This window comes from Abramis brama, assembly GCF_963993115.1.
Source record: "Abramis brama genome assembly, chromosome: 8".
NCBI lineage: Eukaryota > Metazoa > Chordata > Actinopteri > Cypriniformes > Leuciscidae > Abramis > Abramis brama.
The window spans coordinates 26,249,816-26,259,378 of NC_139970.1; positions in this window are offsets into that span (position 1 = coordinate 26,249,816).

Sequence of the window (9,563 nt, forward strand, 5' to 3'; positions counted from 1 at the left end):
TAGTGTAACTCAAACACTCAATAATTTCATCAGCCATTTCCGGGAAGTATTTTCTCCAGTCTCCAATGCTCTAACCATTCATGATCAGTTATTCCGTTTAAGACAAGGCCAATCCTCTGTTTCCTCGTATGCACTTCAATTTCGCACACTGGCAGCTTCCAGTGGATGGAATGAGCCGGCTCTCATTACCGCTTACCGTCAAGGATTAGAGCCCGAGATTCGTTTACAGCTGACCGTTCATGATGACATCATTGGGTTAGAAAATCTCATTCAACGTTCCATCCGGGTGGATCAACGACGCACCGCATGTCAGCTCGATCTCCCTGCACTGCCTCCTCCTCGACCTGCAACTACTGCCAGCCCTTCAGCACCAGAAGCCATGGATGTCAGCTCTACACATCTATCATCTGTTGAACGTAAGCGTCGCATGGACAATAACCTATGTCTCTACTGTGGATCCGCTGGTCATCTGCTCATTACCTGTCCAGTACGTCCCCCACGACCGGCGGTGAGTACAGTACGTCTGCATTCTCCCATTTCTCAAATGAAATATACTACTGTCCAGATCTCTTACCTCAAACGATCTCTTTCAGCGCAAGCGTTAATTGACTCTGGGTCCGCTGGAAATTTTATCTCTCTCTCCACTCTTCAAAAACTTCAAACCCGCCAGCGATCCATTCCACAGACTCTTCAGGTCCAATCCATCCTCGGGAAACCGCTCGGTCGTGGGAAGATCTGTCACAGCAGTCCAACCATCACTTTAAAAATTGGCTGTCTTCATCAAGTGGAGTTGTCATTTCTGGTGCTGGAGGGATCTACGGCAGAAATCATCCTGGGACGCCCGTGGCTGGAACTGCATTCCCCGAATATCTGCTGGTCTACGGGAGAGGTTTGCCAATGGGGAAGCAGCTGCTTTTCCAACTGTCTGACTCAAGTCAAGAAACTTCGTCACTCATCTTCTTCAGTTCGGGAAATTCCTATGTGTTCGACCTCCATCGAAAGTCCAGCCACTGATCAACACCATTAAATCCCTGCCACCTACCGGGCGTTCCAGGATGTCTTCAATAAGCAACTTGCCACCAAGCTTCCACCACACCGGCCATGGGACTGCGCGATCGACCTGCTGCCTGGGGCGGTTCTGCCGCGTGGTAAGATCTATCCACTGTCCATCCCGGAACAGAAGGCCATCGAGGGGTATATTGAGGAGGCCCTACGTCAAGATTACATCCGGCCATCCACGTCCCCTGCCGCTTCCAGTTTCTTTTTCGTAGGCAAGAAGGACGGAGGCTTGCGCCCCTGTATTGATTACCGGACCCTCAATAACTCCACAGTTAAGTATCAGTATCCCCTTCCTCTGGTTCCAGCTGCCCTGGAACAACTCCGTGGTGCTCAGATCTTCACAAAACTGGATCTTCGCAGTGCCTACAATTTGATAAGGATCAGAAAGGGAGACGAGTGGAAGACTGGATTCATCACCCCTGCAGGCCACTATGAATACAGGGTCATGCCCTTCGGGTTGTCCAACGCTCCCGCAGTATTCCAGGGGTTCATGAACGAGATCTTCAGAGACTTCCTGCATCAATTTGTCATCATCTATATAGACAATATTCTCATCTACTCCGCCAACCTGTCTGAGCACCACCGCCATATCCAGTCTGTCCTTCATCGTCTGCGCAAGCACCACTTGTATCTGAAATTGGAGAAGTGTGAGTTTCATCAAAGAACTATCCATTTCCTGGGGTATGTGATTACTCCTCATGGAATCACCATGGATCAGAGGAAGGTGAATGCCGTCACCAACTGGCCACAACCCTCCAACTTGAAAGAACTTCAGCGTTTCCTGGGGTTTGCCAACTTCTACCGCAGATTCATAAAAGGTTACAGTCAGATCAGCGCACCCATCACCTCTCTTCTGAAAAAAGGGGCCAAGTCTCTGTCCTGGACCACCGAAGCCCAACAAGCCTTTGAGAAGCTGAAACTCTCTTTTGGTTCCGCTCCTACCCTCGTCCATCCGAATCCAGATCTGCCATTTCTCGTCGAGGTGGATGCATCACGCACCGGGGTAGGAGCGGTTCTGTCGCAGCGGCAGGGGGAGCCTCCTCGACTCCATCCATGTGCCTTCTCTAAGAAGATGTCCCCGGCGGAGCAGAATTATGACATCGGCAACCGGGAACTGCTGGCGATCAAGCTAGCACTTGAAGGATGGAGACACTGACTGGAGGGAGCACAACACCCCTTTGAGGTCATCACTGATCACCGCAACCTGGAATACCTCCGTGAGGCCAAAAGACTCAACACTCGACAAGCCCGCTGGTCATTGTTCTTCACACGTTTCAACTTCAAAGTAACTTATCGTCCTGGGGACAAGAATGTCAAAGCCGACTCTTTCTCGTCTGCACCAACCCGATATCGTCAGTTCTACTCTGGAATCCATACTCCCTCCAGCCATGATTGTCAGTCCCATCCAGTGGAGCTTAGACGATCACATTACTGATGCTACCCGTACTGAACCTGCTCCGCCGGGAGGTCCTGAGGGACGGACTTACGTACCCACTCGCCTGCGTCTGTCCCTCATGGACTCCATCCATAAATCTCCGGGCTCTGGGCACCCAGGCAGCCAACAGACCCTCTTGCTTGTACAACAACGGTACTGGTGGCCCAATATGACCCAGGATGTCTCCCGATTCGTGAAGAGCTGCTCAGTCTGTGCCATGGCCAAGGTTCCTCGACGTCTTCCAGAAGGAAAGCTGGTGCCCCTTCCAGTACCCACCAGGCCTTGGTCTCATCTAGGGGTAGATTTCATCACAGACCTTCCTTCCTCTGACTCTCACACCTGTGTACTAGTCGTCGTCGATCGGTTTTCAAAAGCCTGCAAACTTATTCCTCTGCCCGGTCTACCTACAGCCTTTGAAACGGCAGAAGCTCTTTTCACCCAGATATTTCGACATTTCGGAATACCAGAGGACATCGTATCAGACCGGGGTCCACAGTTCATCTCCAGAGTATGGCAAGCATTCTTCAACCTTCTGGGAGTCTCAGTCAGCCTAACGTCTGGATATCACCCCCAGTCCAACGGCCAGACTGAGCGGAAAATACAGGAAATCGGGAGATACCTGTGGTCATATTGCCATGATCATCAAGACTGCTGGAGCAGGTATCTACCCTGGGCCGTGTATGCACAAAATTCCCTTCAACAGTCAACCACGGGTCTCACGCCTTTCCAGTGCATACTCGGCTTCCAACCGCCTCTGTTTCCCTGGTCAGGTGAGCCTTCCGATGTTCCAGCAGTCCATCATTGGTTCCAGGAAAGCGAGAGGGTCTGGGACTCAGCACACGTCCATCTGCAAAGGGCTGTTCGGAGATACAAGAGCCAGGCCGACGCTAGAAGATCAGCTACCCCATTATACCAACCTGGGCAAAAGGTCTGGCTCTCAACCAGGGATATCCGTCTCCGGCAGTCCTGTCGCAAGCTGAGTCCCAAGTACATTGGTCCGTTCGCGATACAGAGGCAGATCAACGATGTCACCTACCGGTTATCACTACCCTCTCACTACTGCATCTCACCTTCATTCCATGTTTCCCTGTTAAAACCGTACACTGATCCTCTTCTTCCTCCTTCCTCAGAGTCTGGCGCTGATGACGTACCTCCTCCTCCAGTGGATCCCGAAGTCGAGAACATCTACCGTGTCCAGGACATTCTCGACTCTCGACGACGGGGCAGCCAACTGGAATATCTCGTGGACTGGGAAGGTTTTGGTCCTGAGGAGAGATGCTGGGTTCACCGTGACGACATCCTCGATCCCACACTCTTACAGGACTTTCACTCAGCTAACCCCAATCGTCCAGCGCCGAGAGGTTGTGGTCGTCCCCGTCATCGGTCATTTCCGCCCTCAGGAGCTGGCCGTGGAGGAGGGGGTACTGTCATGGATACATCAGCGCCAGCGCCAGCTCTCTACACTCCGCCCACCCGATCTGCATCCCCGGAATACTAATCACCTGCACCTGTCTTCACCACCTGTCATCAATCTCCTGCCACTTCCCTAACTCCTTATATTCACCACCAGTTCCCTCAGTCCTTCGTCAGGTCTCGTTGAAACCTACTCAACATTCTGACTCTCTCATGCACTAAGACTCAACTTACCTTCTTCAGCTACTTACCTGCCGTCAGCCTGTTCTCCGACTCCTCCGTCTTCATCGGCTATCCTGCTTCCGATCGTCAAACCTCATCCAGTCATCTACAACCTGAAACAGATAAGAGACTTTGTCAGATCCATCACATCCATAAACTCTGCAAGATTAATTAATTAATAACTCACCTGCCGTGACTGTTCCTTGTGTTAATAAACATCCTTGCAACTTACCTGTTTGTTCTGTGCTGATTTGTGACAGCTACAAGTTCAGCAAGTTTCATTAACAAGACTTTGAGAGTCTAAATCCTTTTCTCTTCAACATGAGCTGCGGTTTTCTACAGTTTTACACAAGGCCAGGTGGGCACAGACCATCAATAAAGATGATTCACAGATTGCAGATTAGTTCCAGCTGGACACAGGCTGCACTGAGCAACACAAACTAAACTGTGTAAGGAAGTTTGGTCTAAAAGGAACTGCAAGACTCTGATGCACCTAAAATGAAATCAGAATCATCATAAAGGACATAGACTTTCAGATATGATATATCCATCCATTCCTTTATATTAAATTTAGCAGCACTTTTGCTGAACCAAGACATCTAAATGAATTTGTAACTGAGACTGAGGTTCAAAAAGGCACCAGCTGTCCTCATGAGGAGACCCTATAGGATTGTAAGCAAAGGGTCAAGACAGAATGTTCATGTAGATCGCAGCTGATCATCTGATTGTGGTGGTGGGTCGAAAACCCTTTCGAACGAGACCATCGTTTCTCTCTCTCTCTCTCTCTCTCTCTCTAATTTCTCTAAGACAAAATCAGACGAAATGGATTTTCAGAGATGGCTGGCAGCTGTCCGCACCATGTGCAAAACACATTTCTAAAATCCTCCTTTCACCATAATCTTTTCCTTTTTCTCTCTCTGGACAGTTCGAGGGGTAAATCTGTTTTGAATTTGACTTCAGCATTTTAAGATTCTTCCTGTGGTCTTGCAGCCTAAAGACAAAAACACTGGCACTAAACAAATAGGCACATCCAAAGCTTTAGGGGAAAAAATATGCATATACTGAGTCAGGATTACACGTTTTGATGAGAGAAAAAGCTGTGGTCGCATACTGTGTCCAGATTTGCTCTGGCTATAGCTAAAGTTGTGACCATTTTCAGCAAAATCAATAACAGCACTTATGCTCTATAAATAAAAACTGGTGTTATGATTTTTTTTTTCTCCATCAAAGATAACATACAACCAGGCCTTTGTTTCTAATCTGTTTTCTAATCTGTTTCCTAATCTGTTTGCTATACACAGCTTAGAATAGGTTTTTGCTACATGAACAAGAATCACTTTTTAACCCACTATTTAACAGACTAAAAATCAGGAATAAGAACCCCTGTGTTAAAGTCCTTGGCCCTCAGAATGGTCTAAGTGCTTACTATGTATCAAATCCCCCGTTCCAGCTGCCAGCAGCAGCCACAGTTTAACCCTCCCTTGTTGCTTCATTGACTCACCAATCTATCTGAACAATAAACTCGATTGAAATCTCACTGGGTGTCCTGTACAGACAGCTGCTGTTTTAAAATTCTGAACTTAGTAACCACGACTACGATGCCGCAATGACTAATGCCTCATAATGCATACAGTATTCAGGGCTGGAAATGTAGTGAAACTGGGTGTGATGGAACTTTTAGAATATACTGCAGAACATAAGTCCTGAAAATGTGCCTTTGAAAAAGACAGTGTGCTTGAAAATCTTACTCATTTTTTCCATGAAGTGTACTGAGACTGGAAATTAGAATTTCCATGATTAAAATGAATCATGCCTAATGTTTGTTTGGGAAGGATCACAATCGTTAGGCATAACATTTCCCTCAACTCATGTCCAGCTCAAACGGAAAGGTTTTTGTGTAAACTGAGAGAGTAATGAGGAAAGTGTGTAGTACAGGAAAGAAACTACATTGGAGTAGTGTACTCTTAAAGGGACACTTCACCCATTTGCATTAAGCTTTGCATTGTTAGAAACCCAGTCATACTATTGAATGGTCGTGCAACACTCTCTCATTTTCCCCTGATACGGGAGAAATCCGTTATTTACCTCTTACACTTCCTCCTACAATGACGCAAAAATCGTCATTTTGCGTCATTGTAGGAGGAAGTGTAAGAGGGGGGGATTTCTGTTGAGACTACAGACACGTTCCTCATCTTTCCCAGGGGGCGGGACCCGCTCACGCTACAGACCTATTACAGATCAGTGGGTGGGACTTTACTCTCTGAAACTGAAAGCAATATCCTCCATCTTGTTTGAAGCTAAGCTAACAGGCGCTGTGGAGACAGATGTAAAGTTATGACAATAGCGGAGGAGAGTGCTCAATATGATATAGAGGAAGAGGATTTCGGAAGTCTGATGCTTGAATCAGGTGTTTGTGGCTACCTTTACAAGCCGCATTATAGCGAAGAGCAGCCGAGGCAGAATACCTGCCTGCCGCGGACGAGGAGCCCGGACTGGCTTGAGTTAGGGCGGACTGGTGGCGCCGGTGATCTCACTATGCAACTACGAACCGCTACGAACACAGAGATAGAGTTCGTCTGCGGCAAAGAATTTCAACGATGACAATTTCTCCTGGACGAAATCTCTGAATCAGACGAGGACACGGACGTTTGTGTTGAGAACTATCCTAGTTTCGCACCGCATATGTTCTGACTGAACATCCAGGTACCATGCAATAATTCACCTTTTCGAAAGAAATACAAACGAGGAGTAATGCACTAATGAGTTCGCCAACTAACTAGACATTTTGTGTGTGTCATGATAGAAACACGGAAGCAAATGCAAGTTAACTCTTTTCTCTTTATTGTAAACAAGTTGATGATAGATAATGTCCAGGGCGAAACAGGATAGTGGCGCAGGGACTTCGATGGTCAGATGTGCCGTGATGAAGGGTGATGACGTGACGTGACAATCCAGGGTGAACATCCACGGGGACACGAACAGGAACGAGGAGACACCGAGACTGGAACAAGACGAGATCACACACCGGGAACCACATTCAACGATCTGACAAAGGAGATGAGAATTGAGTGAGCATATATAGGTGCTGAGATGAGCTGCAGCTGGTGACGGAGTGATGAACTTGATTGTTGATGAGTGCTGATCAGCCGACACGCCCACACAATCAGCACGCAACATACAACAACAGAAACACGAGACAAGAAAGAGGCATAGGATTTATGAACCGTGACAGTGTGAATGTGAAATGAATTTCAAGCTCTGGTGGTAGCTAGCCTTGTAGACGGAAGAGTGATTTCTCTTATAGGCAGATATGCGCTGTTCTGGATTAGTGAGAGTGGCTTGCGGAGCTGTGCAATGTGGTGCATTGTGGGAGTTGTTGTCTTTCATACAAATGCGTCCTGAAGTTATTTTTTGTCTTTTCTCGGTCACAAAGGCACCAAATTCAAAATTTATTTTACATTTCGACTACATATATGACCCACTTTAAATAAAAAACAATGTTCAAATGGGTGAAATGCCCCTTTAATACACATACATTGCAGGCAGAGTCCTACGGCGAGGCAGGAGAGCAATAGAGATCCATTCTCTATTGAGTATCTGATCATGATTCTGTTCTACTCTATGCTCTTGAACCAGATGGGCAAGCTAAGATTTATCAATTAAGACTGTTTGTCTTGATGTAGGCCTAATGAAGGTTCAAAAACATGGGGGGATTCTACAGCCTAAGAGCCATCATGATAGAGCTCCATTCATATAACTTTTTTTAATGCTACATGCTGTACAGTATTTTTTTTAAGTGTTCATTATAATGAGAACAAGATGCATGTTTGTAAGTTAAATGTTACTGTATGTTTATCTTGCATTTCATAACCTAATCCGCAAAACTCCATCAGCAAACATGCTCTCAAATAAAGTTACATGAGCTCATTTGGTTCAGTAAGGAATTTTGCTACTTCCCCATGTTTTGTCTAAAACTCATAGGCGTCCCTTTCTTGTCTGTGCCAAGTCTGTGTCAAGTAAACAAAAAACATACAATTTCCTAAAGCAGAATTAATTTCATGTGAGACAAGATTGTGTCTTAAAGTATGGATGTGATGTAATGTAAATACAATACATGAAGGTAGAGGCTTTGTGACTGAGGCCAGAGTAGGCTACTTTATTAAAATATTACCAAAAATGTGATGGATAGACATACAGTCATTTTAATTTAATTTTTCAACAAAAAAAAATCCAGAGGAAATTATGGGTTGTGAAAATCGGATGGAACCTTAAAACAATAAAACCCACTGAATAGACTATATGTTTATCCCACAAAGCATCACTGTCATTCATGTAGAATAAAAAATGCCATCTACCACTGCAACGTTTCAGAAGCCGTTAGAGATGTTATTTCTTTTCTTTACGGCAGAGGGGGCTGTTCTTGCTAACAACCTCTTCCAGAACCACATTCTGCAGACAGTTCATTATATATTTTATTTAAATTCTTAGGCTCAGCACAACATGTATCTTGGTTTTTCTATATGTACGTGTTTATATGCATTTATATAATACAAAGAATTACCATGATTTAACACTTCTGCCTTTTACCATGTCAGTCTACATTTTGCATAAATCTTATAGATCATCAATTCAGTTCAATTTTGGAAATATAAAAGTCTCCACTTTTATATCGCTCACTAAATTCAAGATTTATTCTCAACACAAGGAACAAACCAAGCTTCAGGATGTGTAGTATTTTAGAAACCCGCAGGTAGATCTTTCTGAACGTAGTTGTGGCTTGGGATTTGTCATTTTCCCAGTCATGAATAGAAGCCCCTGTATAAAGAAAATGCAAATGGTTGAACCATTTTACATGCATTGCAAAAGAATCTAACTTGGGCAAACTTAATCAGAGTCACCAGTCTAGAATGAATATTTTTTTCCGGTTGAAATAACGTCATGCGAAAGGCACTTTTCCTTCCATGGTCAGGCAAAGGCAATAACTTTTCAAACTTGCTTTGAATGGAAACAGTGTAAACACTTATTTGGTAGAAAATCAATTATGAATCATAGAATTGTAACCACTACTGAGGGGTCTATAAGATGAATACTTATATGGAATTTTACAAATCTTCTCTGTTCACATGCTGTCACATCTTAAATATGGATCTGCTACCATAATTTTAATAAATACAAAATAATTGATAAATAATTTCAATAACAAATGTATGACTCAAATAGCAATAACAACACTATGTTATGTTATGCAGTTAAAACAAATAAACACACACACACACACACACACACACACACAAACCAACTGTACCTGGCCTACCTGGCCTAGACAAGTATGCTACTAAAACAAACTTGGAACACAAGTTTGAAACCTGTGACCATTATGCTGATTTAAGCTTTAACAATGTTAAAAGATTATGCTGTTTCAAAGAGAACTCTG